Raw genomic sequence first — 24,041 nt, forward strand, 5'->3', positions numbered from 1 at the left:
TGTGGCAGAATTCAGTCTGAGGCTTATTTCCATCCAGCCTGATAGGGAGGTTTGCTCTCACCTTCCCCAAAGTTGTCAGTGTCTGCCATCAGACAAGTAAACAAACAACAACACAGCAGAACCTGAGAATTTGGACCAAACTAGTAGGACAGTGTACACAGTAAGGCGGTGTCCCCAGGGTGAGGCACATGGAAATGCTCACAGGACGAGGGAGGTAGCGTCACTTTAACTTGATGATGGACAGGGGCGACCAGGGCCCGAAGTGGCCTCCCGCTCATGGATCCTGATCTAGAACCTTCCTGCATACTCATCACCCTGGACCGCCGCAGCTGGCCTTCTGGGGCTGGAGTGCCTGGCTCACGCTCAGGACCTGCTGGCTTCCTGGAATGAGGAAACACAGCTCAGCCTTCAGTGGGCCCTGAGCTATGGTCTCCGTGGAGGTCACCGTCTGGGCCCATTATGTACCTGGAGATCGGCTCTGGGCTGGGCCTTCCAGGTCCCAAGGGACGAGCCCTATGACAAAGTCTCTGGGAACTCATGACCAGCTCCCACATCTGGATCAGGATACCTGAGGGGAATTTCTGGCCATACTGGAGAGATGGCCTTGAAGAAGCGGGAGCTCAGTCTGTGCCCCGGGAGAAGCTGAAGCCCACCCCTCCCCAGGGCTCCGCAAAGGCTGCTGGGCAGGGGCCAGGCGTGAAGCGGCCCCTGATGCTGGGGACCTCACTGCCCCCCTACCTTCCAGGATGGGTGTGCCCACAGGGAGACCAGCTGCTGTGCTCTATGTTCCCTTCCTTAAGGAGTTTTTCATGGGCGAGCATAGCTGGGGGGGCCGGCGGCGGGGGACCGTCGGGTAGCGTTCAGAAGGAGAGGAGCCGGGAGAGGGCAGCACACACTTGTAACTTCTCCTCTCCACTTCCCTGTCCTCTTCTCTCCTTCCGCTCCCACACCTCTCCGGAGACAAGCGTGGAGGGGCTGGGGGCAGTGTGTGGAAGCACCGGGCTTTCGTGCACCAGGGCAGCTGTCCTGGCCACGTAGAAGCTGACATTTGCAGTCTTCCTAACTCTTGTCGGCAGCTTGACCCCCTATGGCGGCTCAAACTCTACAGGCTGATGGCAAAGCTCCTTCTAAACCCCATGTCCACCTCCAGATCCTTCTGGGTCCGCATGCCCACTGCCCTCCATTTAGCCCATGCTCGCCTCTTCGGGGTCTTCTTTAGAATTTGCCTTTCCTTCCTTTCTCCTGGCCCCAGTCCAAATCCCAGGGTACGTGCGCATATTAAGAGCCATCCTGGTTAATCCTAGAGGGTCTTCCATTCGTGAGTGAGAACTCTGTCCCACCTAGTCTACAAACCAGGGAGCAAGCTGCTCCGATGATCATTCATCTTCCACCTTTGCAAATAGCTCTATGCCCCAGGCAGGCAAAGAGTGATTGCTGGGTAGAGTGCAGCTCCCAGAGGGTGCTGGGAATTCCAGATGCTCCTGTAGGGCTGAGGGAGTCGTCCAGGGGCAAAATTTACCTAAAGAAAGCCGCCTGTGTGTGTGAGTGAGCAGCCTGACAAGCAGTTTCTTCCTCATTGGCCTGGGGCTCGGTGGATGTCTCTCAGCAATAGTTAGGCACTGTCTTAATTTACTTCCCCGCCAGAGTCCATATTGGAAGGAGACCAAGCGGGTAGACACGGAGGTGGGACTGTTAATTTAGTGGAAATCCATGCATGTCATTGGGAGGACAAGACAGGAGCGAGTGCATGAGAAGTTGGGGGTCTTCAAGGGGGCAAGGAGGAAAAGCGGGGTGAGGGAGGACCCTTCTCTCTCTCGGCTTCAGGGGAGCAGGTTGAAGCCAGCCAGGTCGAATGCAGAGCCTGGCTGCTTTCCTGGCTCCACAAGGCCCTCGAGGTGCCAGGGATGTTCCCAGGTCACAGGACAAGCCTTGCCCCACGACTCTCTTTTAGTCTGGGTCTGACTGGTTTCTTCCCCCTCCCTGGCCTCTCTGCTCAGACGTCCAAAAGCAGCCTTCCTTTGAGAGCACTGTCTTAGGAGTCAGCACGTTGGCTGAATCTCTCTTCTCTTTTCACCAGCCTCATGAGCCGCACCAAGTTACTGAATCTCTCGGAGACCCATTGGCAAAATGGGGGTATAATGTTCCCTCGAGGGTCAAACGACCAGCGGGTGTGAAGGGTTCTCAAGCAGTGCCTGGCTGGCAAGTGCACTCAGGGAAGAGCCGCCATCCTTATGCATTCTGAGTACAGCTTGTGGCTGCTTTGCCAGGCCCCTTAAAAATCTGCTAGCAGGAGCTCCCACCCTGCAGACGCGGTCAGGCCACCTCTGCTCTCCCTGGACTTTGCCCAGCTCTCCACGCTCCATCCCGCCTGGTGGGCGGCAGGACTGTCTCTGGGGCATCGGAAAGGAAGCTGCTTTAGAGCCACGCCCCTCTCGGGCACTTCGGGGATTGCCCTGTTGGTGGGACCTGGGCTCATTCCACCTGGGATTCACCAGGAACCGCTGGGAGCTGGTGGAAACTTAATCTGGGAGAACGCGCCTGTGGGTTTAAGACAGAGGCCGTGATCCACCGACCTGGAAGCAGCCCACCTTCCAGATCTTCTCCGGAGGGACAGGGAATGAAAAACAGATACGAGCAATAAGGGATTTTTTAAAAAGCAGAACAGCCAACCCGACTTGGTGCACAGAGACACCTGCCCCCTGGCCTCGGGCCACAGACCTTCCCGCCTTCTCCCAGTGACCTGGGTGCCCAGCCGCAGGGCTGACCCTCTCATTCCCCGGGGCCCTTCTGGCTGTACAGTTCCCTCTGATCGCACTGGCCTCAGCCTTTCAGAGCACCCTCGGGCCCAAGTGCCCTGGGTCACTTCTCCTGAGTTAGGGATTGCATCCTGGGGCAGGAATAACCACATCGCTGAGCCTGAAGTAGGCAGAGGGGACCAGGTGGGCTTGGCGGTGACCCGCGGTCTGGGAGTAGATCCGGAGAGACTGAGTGGGGCTCCTCCCTTTCAGACCTCAAGCCTCACAACTCCACCCAGATCTTCTCCCTGGAAGGGGCCAGCCAGGATATGGGAGATGGAGTCCAGCCGAGCTGTCCCGCTCCCCGTGAGGGGAGCGAGCCCCCAGGAGCGGGTGAGGCAGGACCTCATCTCCTGTGGGCTGGTGGGCGGGGGGGCGGTGTCCGCTCCAGGGCGCATTGGGGTCCGTGCTCCCCCAGCCCCGGACTGGGCTGCTCCCCGCCACTGCCGGCTCTGAGGACCTGCGGCGCTCCAGCTGGCAAGTGCACTCCCGGGTCAGTGCCACCGGCCACAGACACATCATCCCCAGCCCGGCCCCCAGACCTGGGATCGTCCCCGCCCTGCCGCAAACCCACCTTCCCGGGCGCTCCGAGGCCCATTCCAGGGGTGTCACCGAGGTCCCCGCCTCCTCCTTTCGACGCGGGCTCCCCGCTCGTCCGCAGCCCAAGGCCCGCGCTTCGAGGCTGAGCCGGCTTCTGCCTCCCTTTCTCTCTTGCTCCTGGGAATTCTCAGCACTATTCTTTTTTTAAGGGATTTTTTTTTTTTTTTCTTTTTTGCGTTGCGTCAGGGCGGTTGCCTGGCGACGGCGGAGCTATTCCACCGCGAGCCTTTCAGTCGAGATCCCCTCCAGCCTCCCATTCAAGTCTCTCCGCCTGCGGCTCCGGGGACGGGGAGGCGCCAGGCCAGAAGACGCGCGCCGGGTCCTAAAGCCGTTCCAGCGGCTCGTTCCCGGCCAGGACCGAACCGAGCAGCCGCCCTGCCACAAGTAGAAGCAAAGCACACGCGATGGCCCAACCCTAGACGAAACCAAACCCAAATAGACTTTAAAAAAACAAAAAACAAAACAAAACGAAAACACAGAAAACCGAAACTAAGGCAGTTTTCCTCCAAGCGTGGCCACGTGGCTTCGCCACTGTCAGCATTTTGCCTGCGTGGAGGGGCAGGAGAATCCCCTTCCAGCGGTATCGGCAGGCTGAGAGCCTACACTCCACCCACCAGCGGCTTGAGTTCCAGCTGCCAGCAGCAAGGCCCATACTGAGTGCCTATAGCACGTGTCACAACACCGTGACAGCCACTCGGTGGGGCAGATGTGAGCATCCCCAGCTTACAGATGAGGAAACTGAGGCTCAGAGAGGAGAAGGAGAAACAGACGTTCTTCCAGATCTGTCTCTCAGACCAGATGAGAGTAGCCCAGGGGGGCCTGCCCCAGACCATGTGTTTCCCCCACTAACCACAGCTTGGCCTTTAGGATCAGTTCTGACGGCAGACAGGGGACTCCAGTTCAGCTGGGAGTAGGGGAGGGAGGGGTGAGGGGGTGTTCTGCTTCCTCCTGGGACCTCTGTCCCCCAGGGCTGACTACTGGAAGTTTGCCTTACTCTTGCGGCAGCCCAGACATGGCTAAGTTCCTTTCCCAGACTCTTGGGGTTTGCAGGGTCCTTCAAAGTTATCTCATCTGCCATGCTCACAACAGCACTGGGGGTGCAGGGCAGGCGTCGTTATTTCCAGGGTAGGTGTACACACTGCAAAGTGACTTGACCCAAGGTGGCTCGCCTTGTTTTCTGTGGGACTCGACCCCCACTGTGCCTGAGACCCTTGTGCTGCCCCCTGGTGCCCGTATCCTTCACTGCAACTCCCCATCTGGGCCCTGTCCCACTTCCTTCCTTCCCTCTTCTCTAGGACATCCGCTAAGGACTTTGTCTAAGGAGACATCCCACTAATGGGAGCACCTCTTCATGCGAACAGGCTGGTGGTGCTAAAGCAGCAAGTGTACTTGAAAAGGGGATTTCTGAAGAGTCACAGCACTGACCCAACCTCTTGACTCTAGCTCCTAAATATGGATCCAATTCTTCCACTTCTTCCCATCCCCTGGGCCACTGCCCTGGCTCACGTCAGCTCGCCCCAGCTCCAGCACCAGCCCCTTGCTCACGGCCCTGAACCCACTCTTGGCCCCCCACCTCTTCCTCTGAGCCAGCTTTTCCTCCATAGCCAGAGCAAACGCTGCAGAATGGAAAGCCAATCCTGGCTTCTCTCTGCTTACAGACCCCCAACAGCTCCCATCCCTTCCAGGATCAAAACCCAGCATGGCCACCAGGCCCGTGTGGTCTGGCTCTGCCTACCTCTTGGGCCTGGCCTAGCTTGACGCTCTGTTCTCCAAACCTGCTGCTCCGGCACAGGGCGGGCCGCACTTCTGCCTCCTGAGGGAACCTAGGTGACCCTCTCCTTCCTGGGCCAATTGTCATTTTATCTTTATTTGTGAGGCTATTTGATTAGTGTCTGTCTCCCTCCGAGGCTGTAGGCTTTGAGGGGCAGGCATCTTGTCTGCAGGCAGAAGACGTGGTCCCACTCAGGAACTCGGCATCCTCCTGGGCTGGCTGTCCTTGGCCACACGACCCTGGCTGAATACTCAGCGTTTGCCCCACTGCTCACCAGTGTATTCCAGCCCCAGCATGTGGCAAGTGCTCCAGTGTCTCCTTAGCGGAGCCGTCCCACCCCACCTGGAGACGTTCTCTCCCATCTTCATCCTCCCAGGCCCTCATTCGGCATGGAGCTCCTGCTTCTTCTGAGTACATTGTCTTCTGTCTTCACACAGACAGGCAGCCTGTCCAGGGCAGGCAGGGTCTCTTCCCCCTGCTTCCCATTCTGCCTGGTACGTACAGGCCTGGATGAGGACCAGGAGAGTCAGCAAGGCAGAGACGAGCAAGACGAGGAAGAAGAGCCCGACCTCTGCTGGAACAGTCTCAAGTCTACTGCCTAACCATATGACGGGGTCAACTGAGTTATAGTTCGCGCTCTAGCACAGGATAGCATGTAGCCATCCAAATAACATTCTCAAAAAAAATTTGATGACATAGGAAAATGCTAATGATCTCGTGCTAAATAAATAAGACTGGAACATCCAATGTCAAAGTAAACAAGACATAATGAAAGCTTTAATTCTAATAATATCTAATTCTTTTATACGTGTAGAAAAAAGATTGGGAGGGTATATGCAAATATTAGCTGTTGTTTTTCTCTGGATGGTGCGATAACAGAGGATTTTACATTTCTTCTACAGACTTGCATTAATTTTTTACATTTTCTGCAGCGAATAGTTTTTGTAGTCAGCAATGTCAAGAAACACGATGACAAAGAGAAGATGGCCCCATGTTTGGGGTACATACCTGATGTCTCCTGCTCTGAATGGAGCTGTCTTTTATATGAGGTGCTGTGAGGCTGGGCTGGAGCCCAGAGCAGCCGGGCCACCTGGGAGCGCTTCCCCTCCAGTCGCCCTTTGGATCAGGGAACATTGCGCCGAGCCTGGGAGAGTAAGTCTGGACTTGGTGATAGCACACTGATTCTAAAGTTGCCTTTTGGATCAGTCCTATGGATCCAATTTAGTTTTCAAGAGGCAAGATGAGTGAGGCATCTTCGGATCCTACAGAAGTCCTGTGAAATAGGGCACTCAAGAACTATTCTCCCTACCTTACCTGTGAGGACACCGAACTTGGAGAGGTTAGGGGGCTTACTCAGAGTCACCCAGCTGGTCTGACCCCGAATCTAGGGCACTTTGTTCTGCACTGCACTGACCCCGTTGTCCCTGCAAGCAACGGGCAAGGCAGCCTCAGAAACCACAATGTGCTTGTTCCATGTGCGATGGCCAGGGATGACCTTGTGAGTGAGGTGACTTGTGAGCAGAGATTTGAAGGAGATGAGGGAGTTGGTCAGGAGGTGAGGGGAGGAAGGATGTTCCAGGCAGAGGGAACAGCCAATGCAAAGGCACCTTGTGGGCACACGTGCCTGCGCAGGGGTGCCTCGTGCGGGAGTGCAGTGTGGGGGTGAGAGTGGGTGACAAGAGTTGTGGGAGATGATGCCAGGGAGGTGACAGGGCAGGGGTGCTGGCAGATCCCATGGACCTGGCAGACCCTTGTAAGGACTCGCCTTTCCCCCAGGGAATGCAAAGAACGCACCCCTGGGATGGGTCTCTGCTGCCTTCAGCTCCCACAGCACAAAGCACTCTCTAAATTCGTCTTACCTGTTCCCACCAGCCTTTTTAAGCTACTCACGGACCAACTCCTTTGTCGAAGCCTCCTGTGTATCCTTCCTGGTGATGAAAATTTGGTCCCCGTTCATTGAATGAGAGAAGGAAGGAAAGAAGAAATTTCTGTTTGGTTCTATTTCCAGGAGACACGGAAGGTGATGACACCCTCCCCTGCTCCAGGGAGCAATTAGAACTCGCAGTCCCTGGCCAGGGTCTTCTAGTTTCTACCATCTGCCTTTGGGAGGGACTTTTCCATCATGGGCCCAGCATTTTAAGAGGATCCAGGAAGTGTCTGTCATTTGGAGACATTGATGTTGGCAAGGATAATGTCTCTTTGTTGCCCTTGTCTCTCAGAAGAGGTTGACTCACGCAGAAGCACTGAAGGGAGGTGGGGGACCCGCTTGCCATCCTGCAGGGAGCCCAGGGGGGGTCAATGAGCATTTATGGGCGGCTCGCTCTGTACCAGCTGGTGCGATGCCTGCCGTTTATTGGTGTAGGAAGTAATTAACAAAGAGCATCCACCTTAGACCTGGAGTTGGGCAGGTGTCAGATGCCATCTAAGCCCAGCTGAGGAGGGTGAGGGAGCTGGCTAGGAGAGGCAGTGGGAGGCCTGACAAGGAGCGTGGCAGGAGAGGAACATCATTTGCAAGAGTGTATTCAGGCCGGAAGGGGCTTGAGCATGGCTGAGAGGAAGAGTGCAGGAGGGCATGACCGGCCAAGGTGAGGTCTTTGAACATGACCCTGAGGGCAGGGGTTTAAGAAGGATGAGTGTCACGGCTTTTGTGTCTTAGAAAACCTGGATGGATGATGGGACAAGACAGGAGGAAAGGAGACCCATAAAGAGAGTGTTTCCATCTTACTAGGGGCAAGAGGTATTGAGAGTCCGGCAGGGAGTGGCTCACTGAGTTTCCCAGGGGATGCTGGATCGCGGGGAGTTGGGGGGGAAGAGGCACAGCAGGGGATCTGTAGGCCGGCAGGCTCAGGTTGAAGTCCTAGCTCTTCTGTGACTGGCATGTGCCTGTATGGCATCACTCAAGTTTTAGTTATAGTTACTTCATCTGTACAGTGGAAATCATTTTAGTAGTACTAGCTTTATACATGGGCAAGAGGGCCTGCCTTGGACCCCACGCATTAGAGAGCCCTGCTCTGGGTCTCCTCCAGGTAAGGGGGCCATGAGGCCAGAGAATGTGCCCACTCCAAATCCATTCCTTTCTTATTCTGTGCTCTAGGCATCCAGGATCCAGGAATTTCCTGCCCAAATGGCCAGCATCTGGGCCTGTGCAGGCCTCTTTCCTGGTCTCTGGAGTGTGGTTGAAGGTTAGACTCTCAGGATGGGGCTTCTCCTGCATAAGCGCAAGGGCCCTCAGGTCAGAAAGGAAAGAGGAAAGGCCACGGGTGGGGCTGAGAGCTCACCTCCCTGCCCCTGGCGTTCCAGGGGTCCAAGGATTTGGAATTGAAACCTGCCTTTGAGGTTGTTATAAAGATATGTTTGTCCAGGCAAGAGGAAAGAACAAACATTGTCTAAGAGTTTGTTAGCTTGGTTTACAACCCTCAAATATTTGGACACATGGCGCGTGGGCCTCCATTTATGTGTTGGCTTTGGACCTCTCAAACATTGAGGGTGGGCCTGATTACAGGCCCGGTTTGCTGGTTTGTTTAAGAAGTCTAGGACACTGCACGCAAGTGTGAACTCTTGTCACCCGGTCACTCTCCTCTCCACCATGGCTTGTCCTGCAGAGTTTGCATTTTTCTCTTATGGACATTTGTAAGACTCACCATCTAGAAGATGCTGCAGAGTATTTCCAGGCCCAGCACCAGCACATCTGAGTGACAGCTGGAATGAGGCCTCCCTGGCCCTCCCAACTTTGGAAGGAAAGCAGAAATGATGCCACTAATGATGGTGGTGAAGCAGCCCTGATGGTCAGAGGAGAGCCTTCTAAGCATCATCTCACCTCCTTTGAATGATGGAAAGAGCCTTGGATAGGAACCGGGAGATCCAGGCTCCAGTCCTGGCTCTGTTACTAATTAGACCTTTGTCAAATCCCTGGAACGAGAGGTTCAAGCTCTGGCACCTTCTGACCCAGGATTCCATGATCCTCCCCACCCACCGAATAGAATGTATCATGCTGGGCAGAAGGCAGGACCAGAAGCTGCCAAGTGGGAGGGCCTGGCAGATACTTCAAGTCTGGGTCAGCAAGAGGTCAAGGCCAGCTAGACAGAGAGAAAGAGTCCTGTGGGTTTGCAATGAGGCTGGGGTGAGAGCCAGCAGGTGAGACACTCACAGACAAGGCTGTACCCCCATATCTTGGGTAGCGCCTGCTTGTTCTCTGCCTTGCTTTAATCTGGCGGGTGGGGTGGGGTGAGTTGCTCCCGACCAGAAGGCAGGATGAGGAAGTCTAGGGCCTGCCACAGAAGTCTGCCCCTGATGGAAGCACAGCCGGCCGATTCCCAGTTGCTTCACGAACTCAGCAGTGCTCCTAGTGGCTGATGACTTTATTCTTTTCATTTCCACCAGCCAATCTCTAATGATACAGAGGCCAAGGATGGGGGTCAGGAGAAGTTGTCACATACAGGGATAAAGTTGATCTTTCTATCACTAAGAAAACCTAGACCATAAGCATGGGCTTCAGAGGCAGAAACAAGGCCAAGTCAAAAAAGATAACGGCATGCTTGTTATCCATCACTGGGGAGGAATTCTGGGGGAAACCAGTCTGTGGGTCTTCACGTTCACCCCCTTTCCAAGAACTGTACCACAAGGACAGACCTCCCTAATCTCCCTTATACTTAACTGCTCTCTCCAGATCCACTCAAACTGACTGCCCCCATAGAAGTTGAAGCAAATGGGAGTGTATCCCACTTTCTCTCCCACCCCATCCTGACCAGCCAGGAGGGGACGAAGTATACCGAGTGCCTAGTTTGGGCTTTGGGGACCTTGGGTCTGATCCTGGCTCTGCCACTCGCTGTTGGGTGGCTTTGGGCAAATATCTAACCCTTTTGAGCCTCAGTTTCCTCACCTACACATCAAGGGTAACAATGCCTCCCACAATGGGTCATTGTGAGGATTAGAAGCAATGCCTATGAAATGCCTGACAGAAGTTTAGCACAGAGTAGGAACCCAATAAATGATGGTTTTTTTTACCATGTCTGTGAGCCAACTGATCCTCTGATTGTGCCCCATCTGAGAAGGGTCATGCGTGTTGCTCATTCTAGCCTAAACCACAGCATGAGCAAACATGAACCAATCAAGCTGGCAGGATTCCCGAACGTCTTAGCTGCCTTGTTTGTCTTCCTTGAACGTGCAGTAGCTCTGTCTGGAACCTGACGCTAGGAAAATAGGACAGAGCACGGAGCAGAACAACATACCCCGTGGTTCAGCCACAGTCCTCGGGCACAGACTCAGGGCACGTCCTGGCGGGGATGCAGCCAGCGCCTAGCGTGGTCGCCTGCCACTACCCTGATGACCATCTCATGACTAGGACTGTCTCTGGTCCAAGGACAGAACTGGCAGCAGACAGGGAGAGGCACCCTGAGATGGGCCTACTAATGCCCTCAAGGATGTGGAAAACCAAGGGACGGGTGACAGATGGTGAACACACAGAGAAATTAGTTCTGCAGAACCCCCTGTGAGTCACTTTCAGGTTAATGCTTCATGATAGGATCAAAATATTTAGCAAACAGAATCAGCCCTCCTTGAAAATGGTTGTTGTGATGATGCCATAGGCTTATGAGAAGGGGGAGTGGGGAGAGAGAGAGAGAGAGAGAGAGAGGAAAAGAAAGAGGAGAAGGTGGAGGAGGAGGAGGGAGAGGAGAAGAAATGAGGAAAAGAGAAGAGAAGGAAAATATTCAGAATGGTTCTGTGATCTGAATGTACCACCCCAAAACTCATATGTTGAAATCCTAATCCCCACTGTGATGGTGTTAGGAGCTGGGGCCTTTAGGAGGTGACTAGGTCATGAGGGTGGAGCCCTCATGAATGGGATTAGTGCCCTTATAAAGAGAACCTACAGGGCTCCCTCGCTCCTTCTGCCCACGAGGACAGAGCAAGAAGACACCAGCTATGAACCAGGATGCAGGCCCTCACCAGACACCGAATCTGCTTGTGCTTTGATCTTGGACTTCCAGCCACCAGAACTGTGAGAAATGAAGTTCTATTGTTTATAAGCCACCCAATCTGTGCTATTTTCTTAGAACAGCTTGAATGGACTGAGACGGTGGGATACATTCTTCCTCAGTGGCCTGGCATCCCAGAGTCGTGAGCTGTGTGAGTGACCAGGACACAGCCAGGACGAACTAACAGCCTGACTCTTCCCCCTGCCCCTCAGGAAGGCCTTGGTCCATGCAGGCCAGGTGGTTTCGCTGTCACAGGAAGGGTCAGGTCAGCCCGGGGCTGGGAATTCTGCAGCGAGTGCCTCCCGCCATGGCACACCCCGAGTGAGGCAGACTCACTATGCTCTCTCTCTGTAGGACCCACTCTGTTCTCCTTGGACCTGACCTCATTTTACCAAGCCAGCTTCCCCTGTGGGCATTTCTGCATCCTTGCAAGTCAGGGCTCGTACACTGAAGGGGGTGGATTATCTTTGAAGTTTTCCAAGGAGAAAAAATAATGCATTGGCAGTTGGGAGAGAACAGCATCTCAGAGGAACTGTAAAATCCTCCCCCCATCCAAGCCCGCCCAACTGGCCCCTCTTACCCTGAAGTCCAGCTATGAAAACAATGCAGTCTTATGGGACTCAGAGTCTAAGAGAAATCAGATGGAACCCAAAAGAAATCAGGCAGAAGCCAAGTTTAAAATACAGCTGTGATCCAATGCAGGGGCCCTGGGTTTGATCCCTGGTCGGGGAACTGGATCCCTGATGCCACAACTAAAACGTCCACATGCTACAACTAAACAACAAACAAACAAACAAAAATCCCGCATGCCGCAACTAAAGGTCCTGCATACTGTAACTAAGACCCAGTGCAGCCAAAATAAATAAATAAATAAATAAATATTTTTTAAAACCCCAAACATCTTTTTCTGCATTATGTCTTTACAAAAGACGTCTTGCCTTCAGAAGAACCATTAACTTTCTAAAACCCACTCACATAGCAACATGCCCATGCAAACATATCTAGTACCTGCAAAACACTAGGCTCTGGGCTAGATAATTACACTTGTATGATCTGCTTAAGTGTTGGAAGGGAGTAGAGAAAATGTTAATAAATCTAGTCTGATGTACCTATTTGCAGGCCCTAGAATACATCGATTCTTTAATCTTTCCCGACGTGTATTGTGGATTCTTTTACCCTCTTTCCTCTCCCCAATAACCACCCCTTTAACTTGAATCAGTACCGCTCATCTGCACTTCCCTGTCACCCGAGACAAAATGCTACTCTTGACACTTCACCCTGAGGTCACCAACCTGTTGTCTGTCTCTCCTAATAGATTCCAAGCCTGTGAGGTCAGGGGTGGTGTCTTATTCATTTCCATCCCTGGAAATGTTCCCAGTGCCAGCACAGGACTGGGACACAGAGGGTGACTAATCAACGATGCTTGCATAAGTGAAGAAATGAATGAATGAATAAGCACACATTCTTATAAACCCTTGTGTCTAGCTTCCTCTGCCAAAGAAGAAATGGAAGGAAACAAACTAAGTCAGGGTTGCCAGAGTGTCCCGGATGGGCTGCTGGTGATGGGATGGGTAGTTTGAGAGCTGGGTCATCTTTCCTCTCCCGTCCTAGGCACGAGTCGACGTGGCTTCCTTAGTTCACCTGGGACGTGGTCTGGCCACCACTAGCCTCCCTGACACGGACTTACAGAAAGACAGCAGGGGCTCTCTCTCCCCTGTCATTAAAGGGTCTGTGTGATCAATCCTCTTTTCTCAGGAGCTAAGAGGGTAGTAGATTATACCATCTCCTTTTGCAGGAAATCAGTGAACGGTCAACTTTGCTTTGTCCTTTCTGCAGATGGAGAGGCTGAGGAGAGAGTGGGCACTTCCCTAAGTGCCCCACAGCCTGCATGGGAACCTGGCTGCTGAGCTCGGGACATTAAAATGTTTTCCATTTATGACTTGGGAAAATTCCACAACTTGCCCCAGCTTCCCTCAAGGCCCAGGGGGCTGAGGTGTTTGCACCTGGGTACCTGGGATGTGTGTGAGCTGAGTAGGGGCAGAGCCATGCAAGAGGTCCCCTACCCCGTACCTTTCCGGGCCTGGAATTCAGTCCCGTGTGTGGAGATGGTCTCTCCCAATGCTGAAGCAGGGGAGCGAGAACTTAGGCCGCTCTGGCTGTAGGCCCTCAAGTAGGCTAGAAACTCCCATGTGTCCTGTTTGGGACACTGTTTTAAGCTGGAATGTGGGGCAGGGCCAAGGCAGGACCGGAGTCTGGGGAAAGAAATGAGTTAAGTGGAGGGTACTGAGGGCAGATCAGTGGCGATCCCCCTCTTGGGAGCCTGAGAGGAGAGCTGAGGCCCCAAAGACCCAGGCAGCCTGTGCCTTCTCGCTGCTTGCTCTGGGCCTTCGAACTCCTGCTCTGGGTTGCACTGAGTCACCAGGCTTGGTCTCAGCTTCTGCTACTGTCCTGCATGGGGCCCAGGACCGTCCTGGGCACTCAGCCCCAAAAGCCCTTCCACAGACTCAGCCGTGTCCCATCAGGGGTGGCCACAGCAGGCCGGGGTGGCCCTTCAGGGGTCCAGGGAGGGCCCAGAGTTGCCAAGCTGCAGACGTTGCTGATCTCTCTTTAAACTATGGAGCAAGTCTGATTTGTGGCAGCTCAGCCTTCAGGGTTTGAAGCTCCCAGAACAGCTGCTCTCAGCTCAAGCCGGTCATTAGTGGGCTTGTGGGTTGGAGGTCTGGGAAGAGTTTTCCAGGAGGCAGCACATTGGAGCAGAAAGCGGACTGGCCTGTGGGTCAGGAGCCCCGGGATCCAGTCCTGGTGTTCCTGCTCGCCAGCTGGCAGCCCGAGCAGATCTCTTTCCTTCTCTGAACCCTGGAAAATGGGGATGGTAGGACCCAGATGAGGATTCTTCAGTCATTCACCAACTATGACCGAGCACCTTCGGTGTGCTAAGGACTGCTGGAGACCCTGGGGACGGAGTGACAGACGAGAACGGTAAGGCCGTTTCTTGTGGGGCTGACCTGTATTCTAGTCGGCGAAGGAGACAGGCAATAACCATCAGATAAACCAATCAATACGGTAACTTTACTTACGGATAAGTACCCTCCAGAAAATAAACCAGGGTGACTCAGGGAGAGAACCAGGGTTGGGGGAGTGTCCAGAGAATGCCACTGTCCAAGCCAGGGATGCCTTGTGCGGGGGAAGAGCGCTGGGGTGGCCGTGAGCGGGCAGGTGCCAGATCTCCTGGAAACGGAGCCCGTAGGATCCACTGTGACTGGGGAAAAGAGATGGAGAGGATGACTGCTGGGCACTTTGCATGGAGCTACAGAGTCAATGGTGGTCATTGATTTGGGGGACGCGTGGGTCTGGGGGTGGAAATTGAGATACTGGTCTTGGACATGTGAGGTCAGAGACCCTGAGTTGACTCCCAGTGCGGATGAGGTGAGGATAGTCAGGCACCCCGTTTCGGAACATGGTACGCAGCTGCAGAGCAGATAGGAGGGGCTCACACACGGTGAAGTTCTCCTGAGGTGTGGACGCAGGTTTCCAGGGCTCTTTACACACCTCCCGCCCACCCACCCCCTTTCAAACGCATCCCATCCCCTCCCAAGTGCCGTGAACACCCCAGTGCTGACCCCAAACTTCCTCTGCCGGTGGCTCTGGGGCCGTTCCCACTTCTCAGCACAAAATCCACATCCGTTACCTCCTGGATCCACAGCCTGGCTCCCCGTTAGCTGACCAGTAGGGAAGCAGCCGCAGACTACTGTCCACTGAGGTGTCAGTGACTCTGGACGTCTTATTCTCTGGTCGGGCATTATTCCCTCTTTCGTAGGCGGAGGTGGCTGTGCAGAGGCAAGCGGACACCGCCCCAGCCCAAAGGCCTCATAGATGGAGGTGTTGGGTGTTTTGATTGGGGGCATGGCTTTGGAGCAGTTCAGAACCCTCTGAGGCCTCAGATCTCGGTGTGGGGAGCTTCCCAGGGCAGGGGAAAGCTCCTTTTTCCTGAGGGAGCTTTAGAAGACACAGAGGATGGTGGCTCCTGGGAAAGGGTGCCCCAGAGACACTGCATGGTGGCTCTCACCCTTGGCCCAGGTGTGAAAAGTGTAGGTTTGGGTTCTGGTGATACAGGCAGGGTCAGTGAACTCTGGGATAAAGAAACATCTTAGCAATTCAAGGAGGGAGCGCCATTGTCTCAGCTACGCTAAAACGATGGGGGTCCCTAATGGACAGCTGTTCCTGCCCCGATAGGAGACCGTGGGCTCGTTGTTAAAGCCCATGGGCACTCTGTCTGGTGGATAACAGTACCTCCCTTTGCAACTGAGGGGCAGGAAGGCCAGTGAAGGAGGGGCCTGGGGCTGTTGGCTGAGTTGGGACCTTTACCCTTGCCGGGGGGCAGGTGAGCTACGACCTGCCCAGGGGTCCCACAGAGAACAGCTCACGCTGAGGGGCTTCGAGGGGACCCAGGGGCCAGTCCCCTCTCAGTACTGGCAGAGGAAGCCCGTGGAGAAGAGAAGAGGCCAATATTATCCCATTGACTCCCATTCGGTTTTCAAATATGGTGCGTCCGCTGCCTTGATCTTTGGGCACGATCACCCTGAATGACCCAGCCTCTCTGACTCCAAACAGGCCTCCTCTGTGCAGGGAGAAAACACCCACCAGTGGTCCCAGCTTAGTGTCCTCAGCAGAGAGCACGGGCGCCAGAGCCAGACGCTCTGCGTATCCATCCCGGCTCAGCCTTTTTACCACCTTGTGACTTAAGCAAGTCACTTAGCCTCTCAAGGAATAGAAAATAAACCACCTCATAGAATTGTTTGAGAACTCAAGGAGATAATAGCTGTACAGGACTAAACACAGTAGGTGAGCACAGCAACGTGCAATCAAAGTCAGCTGTCATTACCATCATCTGCATGGCCACCCCAGGGGTGCTCTTGCTGGCCGTGCTGGGGCCCCAGACCTCTCCGCAGGCCAATCTTTGTTGTCAAAAAGGTGGCAATTATGGCCAGGACCCATTGCCCTTCCCTGTGACCGGGCAGCACCCCTCTTACCAGAAGAAGAGGGAAGGGAAATCTGGCGAGGCACATAGAAACCAGAGAAACAAACACCAAAGCAAAGCTAAAAACAACAACTTCCACAATCTTCCACAGATTGCCCCAAACTGTTTAGTCTAGTGACCCAGACGGTGGTGGTCAACTTAACCTCAACAGCACTTAGCCTGGGGCCGTCCATAGTTGAATGTCACAGGAGTGACAATGGTCTGCTCAGCTGCCATAGCAAAGTAAAACAGACTAGTGGCTTCAACAACAGACGTTTATTTTCTCTTAGTTCTGGAGGCTGGAAGTCCAAGATTAAGAGGTTAGCAGGGTTGGTTCCTTCTGAGGCCTCTCTCCTTGGCTTGCAGACAGCCTCCTTCTCCTTGTGTCCTCGTGGCCTTTCCTCTGTGCATGTGCACAGCCTGTGTCTCTTTTTGTGTGTCTACATTTCCACTTCTTATGAGGATGCCAGTCAGATTAGATTGGGGCCGACCCTAATGACCTTATCCTAATTTAATCACCTCTGTAAAGGCCCTATCTATAAATACAGTCACATTCTGAGGTCCCGGATGTTAGGGTTTCAACATACGAATTCTTGAGGGACACAGTTCAGCCAAAAACTAATTCCATCCACAGAACTCTGAGATGTACAGAATACACAGACTTTAGGAGGACTTCAGAAATCACCAAGTCCATTCCCTGGAATTTGTAGATGAAGCTCAGGGTCCTGCAGCCATTTGTCCAGAAGCACAGAGTAAGTCAGTGCAGGACAGGGGCCAGAGTCCTGGGGCTGCCCTGCTAAGCCGAGTGGATTGGGCAGTCAGTGTCTGTATCGGTAAGAAGTAGGTGAGGAGTTCTCTCGCACTGGGCTGTCTGCTGAGAACTCAAAGTACGATCACGATCATAAACATACTTTGTAAACAGCAAAGCTCGCACCCAGGGATGTCCCAATGTTTAGACAGGCAGGAGAAGGTCATGGTAATAGAGGCTCTTTGTTTTTGAGTCTGTTCCTTACTCAGAATAAGGAGAGGAAACGGGCCTTCTGACTGTGTGCCGGGCTTTCTGCAAACGTTCACATTTATTCTTAATAACAGCCCTACTTCAGACTAGAGATTGCTACTTTTTTTTTTTTTTTTTTTTTTTTGCAGTACGCGGGCCTCTCACTGTTGCGGCCTCTCCCGTTGCGGAGCACAAGCCTCCGGACGCACAGGCTCAGCGGCCATGGCTCATGGGCCCAGCCCCTCCGCGGCCTGTGGGATCTTCCCGGACTGGGGCACGAACCCGTGTCCCCTGCATTGGCAGGCGGACTCTCAACCACTGCGCCACCAGGGAAGCCCACTACCCCATTTTGAAAAGGAGAAAATTAAAAATCAGAGGACTGAAGTCACTTGACCAAGGCCACTGTTTGTCAGTGGTGGATCCAGCGCTAAGTTATTCTGACATAGCCACGCTCTCCTCACCCCCAGGGTAAGGCCAGGGGCTTTGGGGAGGGCCTTAGCCAGGAACGGAAGCTTTAAACACCAACTTGCAGTGAGGTTCCTGGCTGGGAGAGCACATGCTCACAAGTGCCTGGAGAGCCTTCCTGTGACATCCAATTTTTATCTGGGAGGCAGTGGATACAACAGGCCATCCTAAGAAAATGAAGTGCAAAGGTTTAACACTGTCAGGATAGTCTCTGACTGCAAACCACGGTGCAGCTGTGCCCGTGGGGAGATGCCACACGTCCAGGCTCATGCCCTCCTGGGAGCCGTGGAGCCTGCCTCACTGTCACTTGTTTCATGTGTCCAGCCGACACGATCACAGTGATACTGGTAAACATCTACACGATGTCCACGGGTCAGGAACCATTCAAAATACTTTGTCCATATCAGCTCGTTGAATCCTCACAAAACCCTAAGAGACAGGTATTCTTGTCGTCCCCAGCTAGGTCGGGCAACTTGCCCAAGTTGTCTGTGCTTTAAATGTCTGTTGCAGGGTTTGACCAGACTGTCTTGCTCCAGTTGCCAAAGTCTCGACCACTAAGCTATTTCTAGGACATGTGAGGACTCACTCATAAGGATCTGTGTTACTGGGGCATCATGCCTTTATTTATTTATTTTTATTTTTCGGTACGCTGGCCTCTCACTGTTGTGGCCTCTCCTGTTCCGGAGCACGGGCTCCGGACGCGCAGGCTCAGCGGCCATGGCTCACGGGCCCAGCCGCTCCGCGGCATGTGGGATCTTCCTAGACCGGGGCACAAACCCGTGTCCCCTGCATCGGCAGGCGGACTCTCAACTACTGCGCCACCAGGGAAACCCCATGCCTTTGACTTATAAGAAAAGAACATCTTTCAGGGCCTTTTGAGGGCCAGACACTCTGCAGACCTGTCATCTCCAGAACCTGAAGAGCTGGGTTTTGTTATCTTAGTTTTAGAGACAAGGAAGTTGAGGCCCGGGAGGTTAGGTGATGCAGCTAGAATCTCATAGCCGACAAGTTTATAACACTGGGATTGTAACTCTTAGCTGCTCCTGTGCTCTCCCTTCTGGGACCATGCTTCCCAGACTCACAGACGTCCCTTCGAGATGTTTCCCACCAGTGTTTTGGGCTTTGTAAGCTTGATGTCTGAGTGGTAGTAATTTAGTAGGTCAAAGCCAGCATTTAAAAAATGAAATAAAACAAAGCACACAGAAGAAAGGGGAAGGGATAGGAATAGAACACAGTAGAATAAATGAAAGGTAAGACTAGATAATTTGGGGTGACACTTTGGGTTAGTTATTTACACATGTGTACTGGGTTGTAATGTAAATTGCAGGTCACAGTAAAGAAAGTTTGGAAGCCATTGCTGTGGGCCTTCCAGGCCTTTTGTCTGCAGGCACCTCCTCTAGGGCCCAGGGGTTATGACTTTCAAAACCTTAATCATGGGCCCTGTACCCTCTCCAGTTTTGAATGGAGCTATTTCTGAAAAAAACAAGTCCTTTTCCTGATTCACTTTGTTATAAAGCAGAAACTAACACACCACTGTAAAGCAGTTATACTCCAATAAAGATGTTAAAATAAATAAATAAATAAATAAATAAAACAAAAAAACAAGTCCTTTTCCTATTGGAGTTCCCAAGGATTAGGGATAAGACTGCAATTTGGTGAACTTCTGGATGACTGCTAAAAATCACATTCCCTTGCTGACTCAAGATTTTTTTTCAGGGCTGACGTCTCAGAATCTCCCTTTGCTTCTGGGCCACAGTCCACCTGTGAGTACAGAAGCTCTGCCCCGCCCCCTATCCCCCGCCCCATAACCTGTGTCATCCTGTTCTCTCGCTCTCTTTCTCCTTTTTTTTAAAATTTAGTTTTAGGGCTTCCCTGGTGGCACAGTGGTTGAGAGTTCGCCTGCCGATGCAGGGGACACGGGTTCGTGCCCCGGTCTGGGAAGATCCCACATGCCGCAAGATCCCACATGCCACGGAGCGGCTGGGCCCATGAGCCATGGCCACTGAGCCTGCGTGTCCGGAGCCTGTGCTCCGCAACGGGAGAGGCCGCAACAGTGAGAGGCCCGCGTACCGCAAAAAAATAAATAAATAAAATCTAGTTTTAGTGTCCCCCAGGGTCATACATGTATGTCGTTTGAAGACTCAGAGAGGTTTGCCATTAAAAAAGGGCTCCTTTGCCTCTGCCAGCTGCCTGCTCTCTCCTGCTCTCCAGACTCCATACTTTCAGAAATTTCAACAGATGCTTTACATTGACATTTACCCCCATTTCACCAAATATCAGTAGCATGTTTAGATTGCTACTTCTTGATTTTTTTCAGTTTCAGACATGACCTTTTGAGTTCTTATTATGAAGCAAATTTAGCTCTTTTCAATCTCTCCAGCACACCCTTCTTATCTCACCATCTCTCCAGTAGAGCCAAGGAATTTTTATAAGTATTCACTGTCTGTATTATGATTACCTAAATTCTACTCACAGCTGAGCCATATAGTATACTATACTTTTTTTTTCAAACACAGTAATAAACTTTCCCTGGATATAATTGACTTAATTTTTCATTTGCTTAATTATCTATATGTTTATCATTAATTCAACCCTCCAAGCTAGTTGTCCCTAGTGGTGTAAGTCTCTTCTTAATACATTTGGACATATTGGACAATATGATAATATAACCTTCTTGAAGAAATCCCCTAGAGCCCTCTGACCTACTCCAAAATGCATGGGTTGTTCCTAAGCCTGCATCACAGTTATTTTCTTGAGATTTCTCTTCATTATTTTCTTGAGAATCTCTTTCACCTCTCTCATCTTGGCTGTTCTCTTTCTGGGATCTCAAGTCTTTTTCTTCCTTGATTTCCTTTTTTGTTTTAATGGTGCACATCACCGAGTCCGTTCCTGAGAAAGGCAAAGTGGAACCAATGTTTTGAGACCTTGCATGCCCCAAAATGTCTTTATTCTACTCTCACTCCTAATTAATAGTTTGGCTTAAGACAGAACTCTAAGGCTTCCCTGGTGGCGCAGTGGTTGAGAGTCCGCCTGCCGATGCAGGGGGCACGGGTTCGTGCCCCAGTCCAGGAAGATCCCACATGTCGCGGAGCGGCTGGGCCCGTGAGCCATGGCCACTGAGCCTGTGTGTCTGGAGCCTGTGCTCCGCAGCGGGAGAGGCCACAGCAGTGAGAGGCCCGCGTACCGCAAAAAAAAAAAAGACAGAACTCTAAGTTGGAGATAATTATCCTTAGACTTTTGGAGACAGTGTTCCATTGTTTCCGGGCTTCCATGATTACTTCGAGGAGTCCAGAGCTATTGTATTTTGGCCACTGGTCCTCTGTCCCGTGTTTTTCTCTCTGGAGGCCTGTGGATGGGTATTCTCTGTACTTCATTGTTCTGAAATTCTATGATGCAGTGGTATACTTTATTTTATCCATCATGCTGAACACTCAGTGGGTGTTTTTGGTGGTGGTGAGAGTTGGCTGGGGTCCTCTTTGGAGAAGGCTGCCGGGATGCTCTGGTTCTCTTTATTCCCCACAGGAGGATGTTGTGGTCAAGAAGATCCCTCTCGGTGCTGGGTTTGGCATGAAGGCATGTTCACTACCATGGTGGCACTGGAGTCTAAGGTGCAGTTGTGTGTGCCGTGGTCCTAGGACCAGGTCTGGCATGTACAGAGCGGCTGTGGCCTCCAGACCCAGGGTGCAGGCATGCTCGCTGTGACAATGATACTGGTGTCCAAGGTGCAGGCACACATGGAGTGACTATGGCTCTGAGGTTCAGGGCACAGTGAACTTGCTGTGGGGCTGGTGGTGCCAATGTCAAGTGTATACAGAGTGGCTTCTGAGCTGGGGTCTTGGCCATGGGTACAACTGTTTTGGAGAGGGGAGGATGGAGTGGGGACATGGCAGCTCTAGCCCTGGGAGGGATGCAATGGCAGCTCCTTTCAAGACAGGGAGCACAGCAGTGGCTTCTTCTCCAGGGAGACACAGTAGTGTGGATTCCAAGCATCTCCGTTTGCTGAGGTCAGTGTCAGCAAACCCTGTGGAAGTCCTCAGTGGTGAAAGCTTCTTGTGTCTCGGTGGTGACAAAGGCTGCTGTGGTCCTCCTGATCTCCCTTCCCCCATGTGGGAAGGTCCTGCTGAGGGCATCCCTCTTGCCACTGAGCTGTGCCAGACTGGGGGATGGGGTGATCCCAGGAAGATGCCTCCTATGCTTTTCTACACAGTCATCCTTGGGTTTTGTGCTCCACTGAGTTGCTGCAAGTTCTTTCTTTCATTCAGAGCTCTGCCAGTGCTATGCTATTTCATCTGTTTGTAGTTCGTTATTTGTGTGTGTGTGTGTGTGTGTGAAGGACAAGCATTGGGACTTCCTAGTGTGCTAACTTGCTGAGATCACTTCTCCTCTTTACTTTTTTAACTTTCTTCAATTTCTTTCCTTAACGTTTGCTCTAGTGATTACAGTATGCCTCTTCAATTTATCACAATCTACTTTAAATTAATACTGATTTTTTGGTGACAAAAAGAAACTCTGGGGACTTCCCTGGTGGTGCAGTGGTTAAGAACCCACTTGCCAATGCAGGGGACATGGGTTCGATCCCTGGTCTGGGAAGATCCCACATGCTGCAGAACAACTAAGCCCATGCGCCACAACTACTGAGCCTGTGCTCTAGAGCCTGTGAGCCACAACTACTGAGCCCACGAGCCACAACTACTGAGGCCCGTGCACCTAGAACCCATGCTCTGCAACAAGAGAAGCCACTGCAGTGAGAAGCCCTTGCACCACAACGAAGAGTAGTTCCCGTTCGCCTCAACTAGAGAAAGCCCGCACGCAGCAACAAAGACCCAACGCAGCCAATAAATAAATAAATAAAAATTTTTAAAAAAGAAACTCTGCACAATGTAGCTCCATTTCTCACTCCCCCCTCTTCTGTGCTATTATTGGCATATATATTTATATGTGCTACAAACCCACAGTGTGATGTTATAATTTCTGCTTTGAGCAATCATATATTTTTTTAAGTTAAGAAAGGATAATATATCATTATATATTCTTTTTTTATTATTATTTATTCTTAAATTCACTTACATGCTTACCATTGCCGTGCTTTTCATTTCCTTTTGTCAACTGGTTACCATCTGGTATCATTTTCTTTCAGTTATAACGACTTCCTTTAGTTTTTTCCGTAGTATTAGATAGAAACAAATTCTCTGTTTTGTTTATCAGGAAAAGTATTTCTTTCACCTCCATTTTTTAAAAGATAGTTTTATTGGATAGCAAATTCTTAGGTGACCATTCTTTTAGCACTTTAAATATGTCATTTCATGGAAATAAAAACAGAAATAAACAAATGGGACCTAATGAAACTTAAAAGCTTTTGCACAGCAAAGGAAACCATAAACAAGACAAAAAGACAACCCTCAGAATGGGAGAAAATATTTGCAAACGAAGCAACTGACAGAGGATTAATCTCCAAAATATACAAGCAGCTCATGCAGCTCAATATCAAAGAAACAAACAACCCAATCCAAAAATGGGCAGAAGACCTAAATAGACATTTCTCCAAAGAAGATATACAGATTGCCAACAAACACATGAAAGAATGCTCAACATCTTTAATCATTAGAGAAATGCAAATCAAAACTACAATGAGGTATTAATTCACATCAGTCAGAATGGCCATCATCAACAAATTTACAAACAGTAAATGCTGGAGAGGGTGTGGAGAAAAGGGAACCCTCTTGTACTGTTGGTGGGAATGTAAATGGATACAGCCACTATGGAGAACAGTATGGAGGTTCCTTAAAAGCTAAAAATAGAACTACCATATGACCCAGCAATCCCACTACTGGGCATATACCCTGAGAAAACCATAATTCAAAAAGAGACATGTACCAAAATGTTCACTGCAGCTCTATTTACAATAGCCCAGAGATGGAAACAACCTAAGTGTCCATCATCCAATGAATGGATAAAGAAGATGTGGCACACATATACAATGGAATATTACTCAACCATAAAAAGAAACAAAATTGAGTTATTTGTAGTGAGGTAGATGGACCTAGAGTCTGTCATACAGAGTGAAGTAAGAAAGAGAAAAACAAATACCATATGCTAACACGTATATATGGAATCTAAAAAAAAAAAATGGTTCTGAAGAACTTAGGGGCAGGACAGGAATAAAGACACAGACGTAGAGAATGGACTTGAGGACACAGGGAGGGGGAAGGGTAAGCTGGGACAAAGTGAGAGAGTGGCATGGACATATATACACTACCAAGTGTAAAATAGATAGCTAGTAGGAAGCAGCTGCATAGCACAGGGAGATCAGCTTGGTGCTTTGTGACCACTTAGAGGGGTGGGATAGGGAGGGTGGGAGGGAGACACAAGAGGGAGGAGATATGGGGATATATGTATATGTATAGCTGATTCACTTTGTTAT

At 51.5% G+C, this 24,041-nt stretch overlaps 1 protein-coding gene across 1 annotated transcript in view; it reads right to left on the bottom strand.

Moving 5' to 3' along the window:
- FAM167A (family with sequence similarity 167 member A) overlaps positions 1 to 3,720 on the bottom strand; it is a 33,206-nt gene extending 29,486 nt beyond the window's left edge. The window contains exon 1 of the mRNA XM_060101579.1: positions 3,370 to 3,720. The gene's annotated coding sequence lies outside the window, so the exon portion shown is untranslated. The remainder of the gene's footprint in view (positions 1 to 3,369) is intronic.
- Between the last annotated feature and the right edge of the window lie 20,321 nt (positions 3,721 to 24,041).

The sequence above is a fragment of the Mesoplodon densirostris genome, chromosome 6, assembly GCF_025265405.1.
Source record: "Mesoplodon densirostris isolate mMesDen1 chromosome 6, mMesDen1 primary haplotype, whole genome shotgun sequence".
NCBI lineage: Eukaryota > Metazoa > Chordata > Mammalia > Artiodactyla > Ziphiidae > Mesoplodon > Mesoplodon densirostris.